The sequence below is a fragment of the Dromiciops gliroides genome, chromosome 6 (assembly GCF_019393635.1).
Source record: "Dromiciops gliroides isolate mDroGli1 chromosome 6, mDroGli1.pri, whole genome shotgun sequence".
Lineage (NCBI taxonomy): Eukaryota > Metazoa > Chordata > Mammalia > Microbiotheria > Microbiotheriidae > Dromiciops > Dromiciops gliroides.
The window spans coordinates 189757548-189770237 of record NC_057866.1 but is presented as its reverse complement, the minus strand read 5'-3'; the positions used below and the strand labels follow the sequence as shown (position 1 = coordinate 189770237).

Sequence of the window (12690 nt, the reverse complement as noted above, 5' to 3'; positions counted from 1 at the left end):
GTGTTCCAAGATGACTGGCCAGGAGCCTCCAGTGTTCTTTCCTTTCATCCTCTTTTGATAGAGGCTTGTTATTACACACTGATCAAAGCTAATTGTTTAGCATCACTCAGTTCCATTGGTTGGTATCACTTGAGGGTAGTCCATATTAAAATAAGCTCTACCCTGACCTTATGGCCTAATGGGAGAGACCTCCTGAGGGGCAAAGTCCAGATAGGTGTGGCTTAATCCTATCATCTCACTGAGCAAGTCACAAAGAGTCTATCTCCATTTCTATTGTATGCCCTGCACAGGATTAGAACTCCCTCCTAAAAATTGACCTCTCTATATGGGGGGGATTTGGGGAGGGGGAGAGAAACCCAACTAGAACTGGGTCCCTGAGTCCCTCTAAGAAATCCATTATTAATAATTACTGTCTCACAACCTTTCCTATGAGACAGTACTTTTTGATCTAAGGATTGCATTCTCTGTGCTATTATTGGTGGATAATTTTCTTTGATCCAATTGTCCATCTTTGAAGCATTAGCTCCCCTTTTCCCTCTAGGGGCAGCTAGGTGGTACAGCAGATAGAACACTGGCACTGGAGTCAAGAGGACCTGAGTTTAAATCTGGCCTCAAATAGACACTTACTAGATGTGTGACCCTGGGCAAGTCACTTACCTCAGATTGCCTCAAATATCCAGGGCCATCTCCAGTCATCCTGATGTATATCTTGCCCAATTGGCTCGAGGGGCAAGAATGAGGCTGCTGACTTTGCACAGCCCTCCCTAACTTAAATCCAATTCACAAAAAGTCATGACATCACCTTCAGATGTCATGGTTCTCTTCAAGAATGAAGGACAAACAACAACCCTTTTTCTGTCTATGGTATTTTCTCTTTCTCTCTATGGTATAGTACTTAAAGGATAAGGAATCAAGCATCTCACCCCACACTGAAATGTATAGACTCTAGGGCTCACATACGTCTAGGTATACCATATATGAATCTGTGTGAAAAGAAAAAAATATATACAAGACTCTTCCAATGGAAAACAGATCAGGCAGTTAGGAATAAACCAAGAAATGTGAATAAAATAATGAAACAATAATAATAAAACTCATATTTATAGAAGACTTTAAGGTTTGCAAAATGCTTTACATTAATTATTTCATTTGACCATTATAATACCCCTGGTGCTGGTATTATTCTCATTTTATAAATGAGGAAAGTTATACTCAAAGAGTTTAATTTGCGCTGTATCACACAGTTAGCAAGTGTCTGAGGCAGGATTTTAACTCCTAAATATTAGTTCAGTGACCTATCCACTATCTCACGTAACTTCTCAATAACAACAAAACTCATGTACACAGCAAAGAAAGCTAAGGTAATGGAGCAAATCCATTTAGCACTTGGTGACATCCTCTTCCTACTGATAAATATGTATACCAGACAAATTTCCTTGGGTTCAAAGTATTCTATGAGTTCAAAGAAACAAACAAAATGGTTATGAACCCCACCAATAAACTTAGTTAACAGTCATCTGGAAGACACAATTAGTTTGAGGTAAGGGCATCTAATGAAGCAGTATAGTAAGGAAAGTAGAAATAGAATATGTAGACTGAGGCAAACCTCTCAATGGAATTTAGATCTCTCTTTCCCCAAAGGGGAAGACCATGGAGAGCACATAGGTCCGTTCTCCAGGTTTAACACCCTTTCATCCTAAAAGGGAATGAAACCAGAGAAAGACAATGCCTGTGAAAATTAAAGAAAGGTTTGGTTAAACAAGAAAGAAGATTTAACAAGATCATGGGTCCATAGATTTCACCAGTCTGCCAAGGAGGTCCATGACACACACAAAAAAGGTTAAGAATCCATTCAGCAGACCAGGGCTTCCCAAACTTTTTGGTCTGTGGACCATTAACAATCTTGAAAATTACTGAGGATCTCCCAAAAAGCTTTTGTTTAAATGGGTTATATCCAGGAGTGGGCTGGAACCAACTCTAATTGATGAAAGCTAATTGTTAATTTTCCGTGTGAGCATTTACACCTAAGAAATCTGCAAATGCTACAAAATCAGGGCATGATTTATTGTTTTGTTTGTTTCTAAACTTAAGAAAGTGATGAAGAAAATGTTAATACTGAAGACTAAACTTAAAAGGGTCTTCTGGGTACATTTTCCCCCCTGAGGACCTGCTATTAAACATTTACCAGCACAATATTCATTGGTATTTATATTTGAAATTAAAACATTTTCATATTATCATAAAAATAATTTTGACCTCTCAGACCTCCAAAAACAATATTGAGGATGCCATGAGTTTCCAGACCACACTTTTTTTTTGGTTTTTTTGTTTTGTTTTTTTTAGTGAGGCAATTGGGGCTAAGTGACTTGCCCAGGGTCACACAGCTAGTAAGTGTTAAGTGTCTGAGGCCGGATTTGAACTCAGGTACTCCTGACTCCAGGGCCTGCGCTCTATCCATTGCGCCATCTAGCTGCCCCTAGACCACACTTTTAGAATAACTGAGGATGGACACTTGGTCTCAATTCCTTGCTTCAGATTTCTATTTTAATGTACATGTATCCTCTTCAGGCTTTGTAACCCTAGTTCAAGGGTCCTAGCTTGATGGCAGTATTGGGGCTAGGAGAGGTGACCAAAATAATAATCTAAGAGTGGGATTGAAGATTTGGGGGTGGGGGGCAAAAAAGCAACTACTAGGATTTACCTTCTTCTCATTGCTTCCTTTCCCCTTTGCTACTACCAGTTAGCCAACTCCTAACCATTGTTCCAAGAGAAAATTGTTTTCTTCTTTTCCTAATCTTGAAATCTAAAACTATTTTTTCAAGTAAACATTGTCGCGAATAGGGGTTACTTTCTATAGTACTACTTGGATGCTACTAAATATCAGTTAGAACTGATCAGTTTTGACCCCCACATAACATGCCAATGAACAGTTGTATTCACAGTTTATAAAAATATTTGCTCCTTTAGAATACGTTAAAAAGTTCACCAATAAAATTTGAGGGAATCATAGAGTAGCTAGATATTGGCTTACTAAAGGAGAAACAACGTTCCTGGTGGCCTTTCAAAAACAAGTTGGATAACACTGCAAGAAATCATGAGAGAGAGGCAGTTAGGTGGCACAGTGGATAAAGCACTGTCCCTGGATTCAGGAGGACCTGAGTTCAAATCTGGCCTCAGACTCTTGACACTTACTAGCTGGGTGACCTTGGACAAGTCACTTAACCCTCATTGCCCTGCCTTCAAATTTTTTTTTTTTAAAGTCAAGAGAGAATTAGAGTTTATCAGCAGAGATTATGGAACCATAGGAAGCTAGCTGAGTAATCTTCCTGGTAATGATAATGAGCCCAAGGGAAAGAAAAAGACAACAGGACCCTGAAGTATCTGAGGTGTGACTTTCTTTGGCCATGTGTGTTACCTTCTTAACATGTGCCTCTCTACCTATATACGCTATGTGTGAGTGAACCCACTCTTGCCTCTGATACCATTGTGTTTTAGGGAGAGACTATCCCAGATTTATGAGGAAAATGTTTTGTTACTACAATTCATGCTATGCTGTTTCAGTAAATGACATTGCTTTGAGCTATATTGGTCAACTGTCTGATATTTAGAGGTTACCACATCAGTTGGGGCTTGTGAACTGTTTTGTTTCTGCTTTGTTTTTTTTTAAGAGTGTGAGCCTCACAGAATACCTTGAACCCCAAATAACTGTTCCCAGGGGGTATATCAAACTGCAAAAAAAGAGTTAGGGATACAGCCCAAAGGGAAGGGGAGCTTAACGAATAATTTTTTCAGACTTTTGGAATACAGCACATATATTAACATACCATATAAATTTAATGTGTAGATGGTTATTTATCCATTAGGTGGTTCCCTTTCCAGGGTCCTCTGTTACTAGTCATATTTGCGAGAAGCACAAACATTATCACATTTAAAATAAGTTAAGAAAGCCAGCTGGAGAGAGAGGGGAGAAAATGAATATTGATAAAGATTCAAAAAAAAAAAAAGAAAAGAGCATCAAAAAAATTAAAATGCATAAAAAATTCAGAAGGAAGTACAAACAGGGCAATTTCATCAATACCATTTAAAATTTAATATATATGGGCAGCTAGGTGGCTCAGTGGATAAAGCACTGGCCTTGGATTCAGGAGAACCTGAGTTCAAATCTAGTCTCAGACACTTGACGCTAGCTGTGTGACCCTGGGCAAGTCGCTTAACCCTCATTGCCCCACAAAAAAAAATGAAAATGAAAATGAAACAAAACAAAAAATTTAATATATACTTTTAAAAAACAACTATAATTAATTGACTCGTTATTTCCTATAAAATCTTTGTGGTTCTTTGAAGTATTGAAATTATCATGTTTATTGATGATTGTTAAATTCATAATAAAAAAAGTTTTTTTTAAAAAAGAAACAAAATTAAAGTGAATTACCAATCTAGAAACCACAGAACGGAGTTTAAAAATATAGAACAGGAGGCACCATAGATTCAAAGTTGTAAGAGATATTAGAAAACACCTAGCCTAAAACCCTTATTTTACAATTAAGGAAACTGGAGATCACAGAAGTTAAGTAATTTGTCACACAAGTATTAGATGACAGATTTAAGACTGAACCCAAGTCTTCAGCCTCTGAATCCAATATCCATTCTACTTCATTGGAATGGAACTTAGAGATTAAATAGTACAATCTTTTTACAGATAAAAAGGGGGGTCAGATCAATACAATGATTTGGTGGAAAAGCAAAATCTAGGAAAGTCATGTCAATCTGTACACAGTTAGGGATCTCCCTCCTTTTTCAGAATTTGGTAAGAAAGATATCAGTAGCAATAATTTAGATTCTTTTGTTCCCCCTGCCAAAAACTTTTTGGGGTTGTCTTTCTATCTGAGTTATATTCACCCTATTTAGAACCGTGTTCCTATGCATTACTAAACTACATCTTTACTGATGTAAGGGGTTGTGTGTGTTACCCATATAGGTTGTGTGTCCACACAAATCTGTCTAGATGTGGCTCACAAGGAGATATAAATAGATATCTCTAAAGTCTCTGCCACCCATACTTCTCCAAGGGAGACTTGGAAGTATACAGGTGATAACACTTATAAGACAAAGCAGCATTAATGAACTCTCTGATTGGGAGCAAGATATCTCAGCCGAACCTAGAGAGAGTCCCAGATCTTACCCTAGGAGAAATTTCCTGTAATAAGTTGAGAATAGGGACAGGATGAAGCTGATGGCTCATCTCCATACTGACTTCTTCCTAGATTTTTTTTTCTTCAGAAGCCTGAGGAGAATTTAGAACCATTTGTCTTCTTTCTCAAAATTGGCATCCAGAAGACAAAGATCTCTCTTCTCTGAAGCTCTCACCTACTCTACCCCTTATGCAGATATTGAACATTGATTTATTTCTGCCAGTGAGCAGAGTCCCATGAAAATGGGCTTGGAGCCACCGGTTCCCCTTTCTAGGTTCCCCTAACATCCACATTCTTCCCCATGACTGAGGTTGGAGAAGTGACTGTTGAAAGCCCATTGGTATCTTCTCGGGCATAATCTAATTCCAAGATAATTATTTAAGTAGCTTAAATGGGCATTTTGACAAAGCTATACTGTCAAATGACAGAAAAACAAATACTACTTAACTCCTGTCAGACAGAAGGTGCTGAGACAAGGAAAGAAATAGGGCACAGAGAATTCAATTTACTTAGAACCAAGGATTACTGACAGCAAAAGTATAAAAACCAATCCATATTTATCAACAATGGGAAAGTCAGAAAGAAAATATCTTGCCTAAAAACCTTCCTGCTGTTATAGAGGAAATCATAAGTCCATAGCACAGTACTGTAGAAATGGAAACAAGGTAAATGTTGCTTGAGGATTATTGATGTCCTATTCCATGTTTTGGCTTAGACTATACCAGAAAAAGATCAAGACAGCATTGCTAAGTCAAAATTTTATTTGTTTTTACCAATTTGTATATATATATATATATATATATGTATGTATGTATGTATGTGTGTATGTGTATGTATACATATATATATAATATCTATTTATCTATCTCTATCTATCCATATATATAATATCTATTTATCTATCTCTATCTATCCATATATATATATATATACATATATATATATATGCCATACACAAAAAACCCTCAGATTTTACTTCTCTAGGACTAGATTTGTATTCATCCATTAGCACATTCTCCTGATCTATATGACTTGATAGAATGTGTTTATAACTCAAAAAAGGTAGAGTTAGGAGTATACTCTAGGAAGGAAATAAGCATTTATTAAGCACAATGTATGCCTATGTGCTAAGTACTTTATAAATGTATCTCATTTGGGGGGCAGAGCCAAGATGGCAGAGGAAAGACATTAAATGCACAGAGCTCCTGATACAATTACCCCAAAAACATCAATTAAAGAACCCCTGGAGCAGAAAAACACACAAAAATATGTGCTAAAATTATTCTCCAGCTATAGATAGATTGCAGAGGGCCGTGCTGGACTACAAGTTGTAGAAATATTTTGACTTACTGGCCTAATTTGGGGGGACTAATATGACTGGAGGACTAATCTGGGGACTTTTGACTAACTAGCTATCTGACTGCTATTAATTTAATGTGGGCCATTTATAAAGTTCCACCACACTGCTCCACTCTCAAAATTGAGAAGCTAAAGATTAAGAAGCCTCTTAACTAAATAATCAAAGCAGAACTTATTTATGAGATACTATTTAAACATAAAAATACAGGGAAATAAAATGTACAACCTGACTGTGTTGTAGCATCTCTTTCTACCGACTGCCCCTGGAACTTTTTTAATAAAGTAAGGGCCATTACCGCCTCTTGCTTTAGGGTATGTTCCACTTTCACTGCTCGGCTCCTTTCACTAACTCCGCCTGTACCCTGTGCTGACTGCTTCTGTGCTCTCTGCTGCCTCCTGTTCTGTCTGTCTGCTCTGTCAGTCTGTCCTCTGCCGCCTTTGCAGCCCCTGCTGCCCCTGCGTCCTTCTCCGTTCTTCTAATCTTATCAGCCTCCTCTCTCCGTTCTTCTAATCTTGTCTGTCCCCCTTGCAGTAGAACTCCCAGGACTATATATATCTTACTTCTCTCCACACAAATCTTGGGGCTTTTTGCACCCCCATACACACCAAGCTAATCTGCCAGACAGGGCTGCGGCTGGGTGGGGGGGGCCACACTCGAGCCTCCTGTGCATACCACACCCAGGGCTCCAGGGGCCCGTGCCCCTGCTGCGCGCCTGGGACCTTGGCACAGGCTATGCCAGAGCCCGGCCTGGACAAGCCCGGGATCTCTCTGATAGATCCTCTCAGGGTGGAGGGAGCTGGGGCTCTCTCCTCCAGCTGTCTGACCTGGCATCTTGTACAGCCCATGGGGCTTTTTGGCTCAGCTGAAGCAGAGGGGGCGGGGCACCAGCACCTCTCACACAGAAGAGACCCTGAGGGCCTAAGGCTTTCTAATCTCAGCCCAAAGATAGGGTCCCCAAATCAAAATAAATTTCCACAAAGTAAAGGCCAACCCCACGTTCGCACCAACAGATACCCCATCCACTCCGCTGAAGGAATTTACCCCAGAGCTTCTGAATCAGCTGCAGCACAGTGTCTTCTAGAACTGAACGTGCAGGCGGGTGATAGGGCTGAGCAGCTGGCCGGGGGGAGGTGCAAGGGTATCAGTGGGACCTAGGGAGGAATTTGGCTATCCCACCACCACGGCGAAACAGGAAGAAATCCTGAGCAGCCGGAGGCCCAGGTGGGGGAGGGGCACAGGGCCATAGAAGCTAAGAACCACACCACAGAAAGCTTTGCTGTTTGGTTGTTTAGTAAGTAGGCTTGAGGTTATATTCAGAACAGAGAACAGGCCAGGTGAGAGTAAAACCTGCCCTCCCTCAAACCAAAACACCTGGGACCCTCTGAAGCTGGGAATAGGAATGGAACTGAAAAACAGGACCCAACAGTGGAGAGTTTAAAGTCAAGTAAAAGATGAGCAAACAAAAAAAGTACAGAATTATAGAAAGCTTCTTCATCAACAAGGAAGATCAAGGGGTACCATCAGATGAGGAAATCAACCACAGGGCCCCTATATACAAAGCTTCCAAGAAAAATATGAACTGGTCTCAGGCCATGGAAGCTCTCAAAAGGGACTTTGAAGAGAGATAGAGGAAGATGTAGAGAGAGGGAGGAAAGAATGGAAAGAGAAATGAGAACAATGCAGCAGTCATGAGAAAAAAAGTCAACAGCTTGAAAAGCCAAATGGAAAAAGAGATAAAAAAAGGTCTCTGGAGAAAATAATTGCCTAAGAATTAGGATTGAACAAATGGAAGCTAGTGACCTTATGAGAAATCAAGACACAGTAAAGCAAATCCAATTGAATGAAAAGAGGGCAATGTGAAATATTTCCTTGGAAAAACAGCTGACCTGGAAAATAAATCCAGGAGAGATCATTTGAAAATCACTGGAATACTTGAAAACCATGACCAAAACAAGAGCTTAGACACCATCCTGCAAGAGATTGTGAGGGAAAATTGCCCTGATATTCTAGAAACAGAAGCTAAAATAGAAATTGAAAGAATCCACCGATCACCTCTTGAAAGAGATCCCAAAAGGAAAACCTCCAGGAATATTATAGCCAAATTCCAGAACTCCCAGGTCAAGGAGAAAATATTGCAAGCAGCTAGAAAAAAGGGAATTCAAATACTGTGGGAATCCAATAAGGATAAAGCAAGATCTAACAGCTCATACATTGGGCATACTGAAGGGCATGGAATATGATATTCCAGAGGGCAAAGGAACTGGGAATACAGCCAAAAATCATGTACCCAGCAAAACTCAGAGTAATCTTGCAGAGGAAAAAATGGGACTTCAATGAAAAAGAGGGCTTTCAGGCATTTGTGATGAAAAGACCTGAACTGAAAAGAAAATTTTATTTTCAAATACAAGACCCTGGAGAATCATAAAAAGGTAAACAGGGAAAAGAAATCACAAGCGACATTAAAAGGTGAAACTGTTTACAGTCATACATGAGAAAATAATACTTCCAACTCATGAAAACTTTTTCAGTAAGGAATACAGAGGACACAGGTCTGAACTGAATATGAAGGGATAGTAATTGTAAAGCATTTATTTTTTGAGTTTCCTTGTCCTTTGTGGAGCAAACAGGGTGGGTTGTCTGGTGTCTGGGGCTGGATTTGGACTCTGGGTCTTCTGGGTCCAAGGTTGGTGCTTTGTCCACTATGCCACCTAGCTAACCCATGATGACATCTTTAAAATAGGGGAAGGGGTAGGAGGAATAGACTGGGGGAGGGGGGAGGGGAGAGGTGTAATGGGGAGAGGTAGCTCACATGAAGGAAACAAGAAAAAAACCTATGGAGGGGAGGGGAAGAGGTGGAAGGAAAAGGGGAGTAAGTGAACCTCACTATCATCAGAATTGTCTCAAAGAGGGAATAACATACATACTCAAGCAGGTATAGTGATATATTTTTGCCCTGAGGAAAAGTGGGAGAAGGAGATGAGGGGATGTGGGGAGAAGAGGGGAAGGAGGGAAGGGGAGTTTCAGGGAGGGAGCTGTAAAAAGCAAAACACTTTCAAGGAAGGTGAAGATGTTCTGCATAACACCACATGTATGACATATATTGAATTGCTTTGTTTCATAGGGAAAGTTGAGGAGGGAGGGAGGAAGAAAAACTTAGAAATCAGAATTAGCTCAAAGGCCTTAACTTCATCAGAGTGGTCTCAAGGAGGGAATAGCACACACACCCAATAGGGAAGAGTAATCTATTTAACTCTACAGGAAAGTAGGAAGGGAAGAGGATAAGGAGGGAAGGGTGAATGAAGGGAGGGGAGGGCAGGGGAGGGAGCAGTTAGTAGCAAAACACTTTTGAGGATGATTAGGGCAAAATAAGATAGACAATAGAGTAAATATCATTGGAAGGGAGTGGGATGGAGGGAAATAGTTATGATGATTGACTACAATGTCAAAACCTATGGTACCTACTCTGCTAGGCTATTGTGAAGAAAATTCTCTGTCAAGTTCAAGGTACTATATAAACATTATGATGAACAGGATGCTATCAGAAAAGCCTGGAAAGACCCACATGAACTAAAGCAGAGAGAAATATACTGTATACAAAATAACAGCATTAGTGTAAGATGATCTACTGGGAAGCATGTGGTTATTTTCAGCAAAGCAATGATCTAATATAACTGAAGAACTTATGAAAATTACAGTCCATCCACAGAGAAAGAACTGATGGTATCTGAAAAGACTGAAACACATTTTTTTGACAATTCCTTAATCTGAAGTTTTGTTTTTATCTGTTTTCTCTCACAACCTAGATAACGTAGAATTGTTTTCCATGACTATTCATGTATAATTTTTTAAAAATTAAATTAAATTTGAAATTCTTTAAAAATTATCTCATCTACGTATGTTGGAGTTCTCACCTTTCTGCTCTTCACCCACTACCATTTCATTCTTCAGCTATTCCTCTTTAACTTATCTCACTCAGTTCACCTTTGACATGCAGTACTCCCAGTTCAAAATTAGAGGGAACAGGGGCAGCTAGGTGGCACAGTGGATAGAGCACTGGCCCTGGATTCAGGAGGACCTGAGTTCAAATCCAGCCTCAGACACTTGACACTTACTAGCTGTGTGACCCTGGGCAAGTCACTTAACCCTAATTGCCTCACTAAAAAAAATAAATAAACAAAATTAGAGGGAACTAACTGCAAGGAGTGGTATTCATGGAATTCCAGTAAGACAGAAACTTGATTTTGGATCTGCTCATAAGACTCATCAAGTTGATCTGCACTCTGACAGGCCAGCTGCAGAAGATACAGGGACAAGTGAACATTCTATGGGCTAAAAACTTGTGATTTGGGGAACAGATGTAAATGTAGCTAAATACAAAGAAAACTGTCAGCAATTTCTTCATTTTATTGAACCCTTGGCAAAGAAGAAGAGAATGCAGGCATGGATCTCACCAAGCCTTTACACAGGCATCCCTTAGAGATACTGCATGTTCACTTTCAGACTTCTGCAATAAAGCAAATATCTCAATAAAGCAAATCACAAATGTTTTGGTTTTCCAGTGCACATACAAGTTATATTTTGAAAGGAAAAAAATCAGTAATCAATGCCTTGGTTGATTTGCTCTGTATTGCTTTGCTAATCTTTTATCAGCTATGATCATTAAGATAAGATATAATTGCATGATTTATAGTAAAGACGTAGTCCTATCTTAATCCATTGTTGATGGAGTTGTGAAAAGATAAAACCATTCTAGAGAGCAATTTGGAACTATTCCCAAAGGGCTATACAAATGTGCATACCCTTTGATCCAACAATATCTCTGCTAGGTTTATATACCAAAGACATGCCCAAAAAAGAGAAAAAGACCTATTTGCGCAAACATATTTCTAGCAGCTCTTTTTGTGATGGCTAAGAATTGGAAATCAAAAGAATGCCCATCAATTGGAGAATGCCTAAACAAACTGTGGTATATGATGGTGATGGAATGCATCTGTGCTATAAGAAAGGATGAGCTCATTGATCATAGAAAAACTTGGCAAGACTTGCCGAGTGACTTACCCAGGGTTACACAGCTAGTAAGTGTCAAGTGTCTGAGCCCAGATTTGAACTCCGGTCCTCCTGAATCCATGGCTGGTGCTGTATCCACTGCACCACCTAGCTGTCTCCTTCTCCATATATTACTATCAAGATTTGTTTTGATTTTCCTCTTGCTAGACCATCAAGATGAAGCCTATGACAGGTGTCTGTCTCACCCACACTTTAGCTGCACTACACTACCATGATGAAGAGGAAATAGGAGAGGATTCATGAATATGGCAGTCCTGAAGCATACCTTTGTATAAGCTCACAACTCTATTTCTCCTATACTAAGCAAAGAAGCAAGCCAGTATTTAATTGAGGCCTGTGTAGACATGAGGAAGATGGGAAGTGGCAGAGCAATGGGTTTGTGTTTATCTCCAACAACTGGAATCATTGATACATTTGTCAGAACCTCATGCCAAAGGGCTATTTTTCAAGCAAAGTTGAAGCAATTGATATTGATGAGCAATTTATGAAAACCTCCATCATGAGACTTCTCAGTCTGCTACTGACTCAAGGACTGGCATTGTGGGTATATCTATTCAACAAGAATAGGTGTCACATCTCTCAAAATAAAAGAAGAATTAACTGAGACTTTAAAGAAGCTTATTCAATAAAAGGGCAAAATACCAGCTCTAAAATAGCAGCAACTTTTTGAAGATATTCAGGGACAATCTGACATAGCTATTCCTACAATATGTTTGAAGAAGTTCTACATGCCCTGGGTGATGATGACTTCTTGACATTGACCAGAAAGTCTGTTCGATTACTTTGAAGAAAGAAGATATGAGCAATAATCAGCACTATTATGTTCTGCTTTTCTACAAAGATTTATCAATTGATTGCTTACATAAAACTACTGGTTTTCCTTCATTATATGCCAATCAGCTAACAGTACTGCCATCAGTGTAAATAACTAGATTTCTTAAATGGTACTAGGCACTAATTATTTTGTTTTTCAAATATTAATTAGGTATCAATTTTCATAATGAAATCTGTTTAAAAGTGCTTTAAATAAAAGTTTTCCTTTTTTTAAAAAAAGTTATTTAATATATTTAC

The 12690-nt window shown here is 39.1% G+C and overlaps 1 pseudogene; it reads left to right on the top strand.

Moving 5' to 3' along the window:
• The window catches only part of LOC122732169, a 73543-nt pseudogene extending 61137 nt beyond the window's left edge, over positions 1–12406 (top strand).
• The last annotated feature ends 284 nt before the right edge of the window (positions 12407–12690 follow it).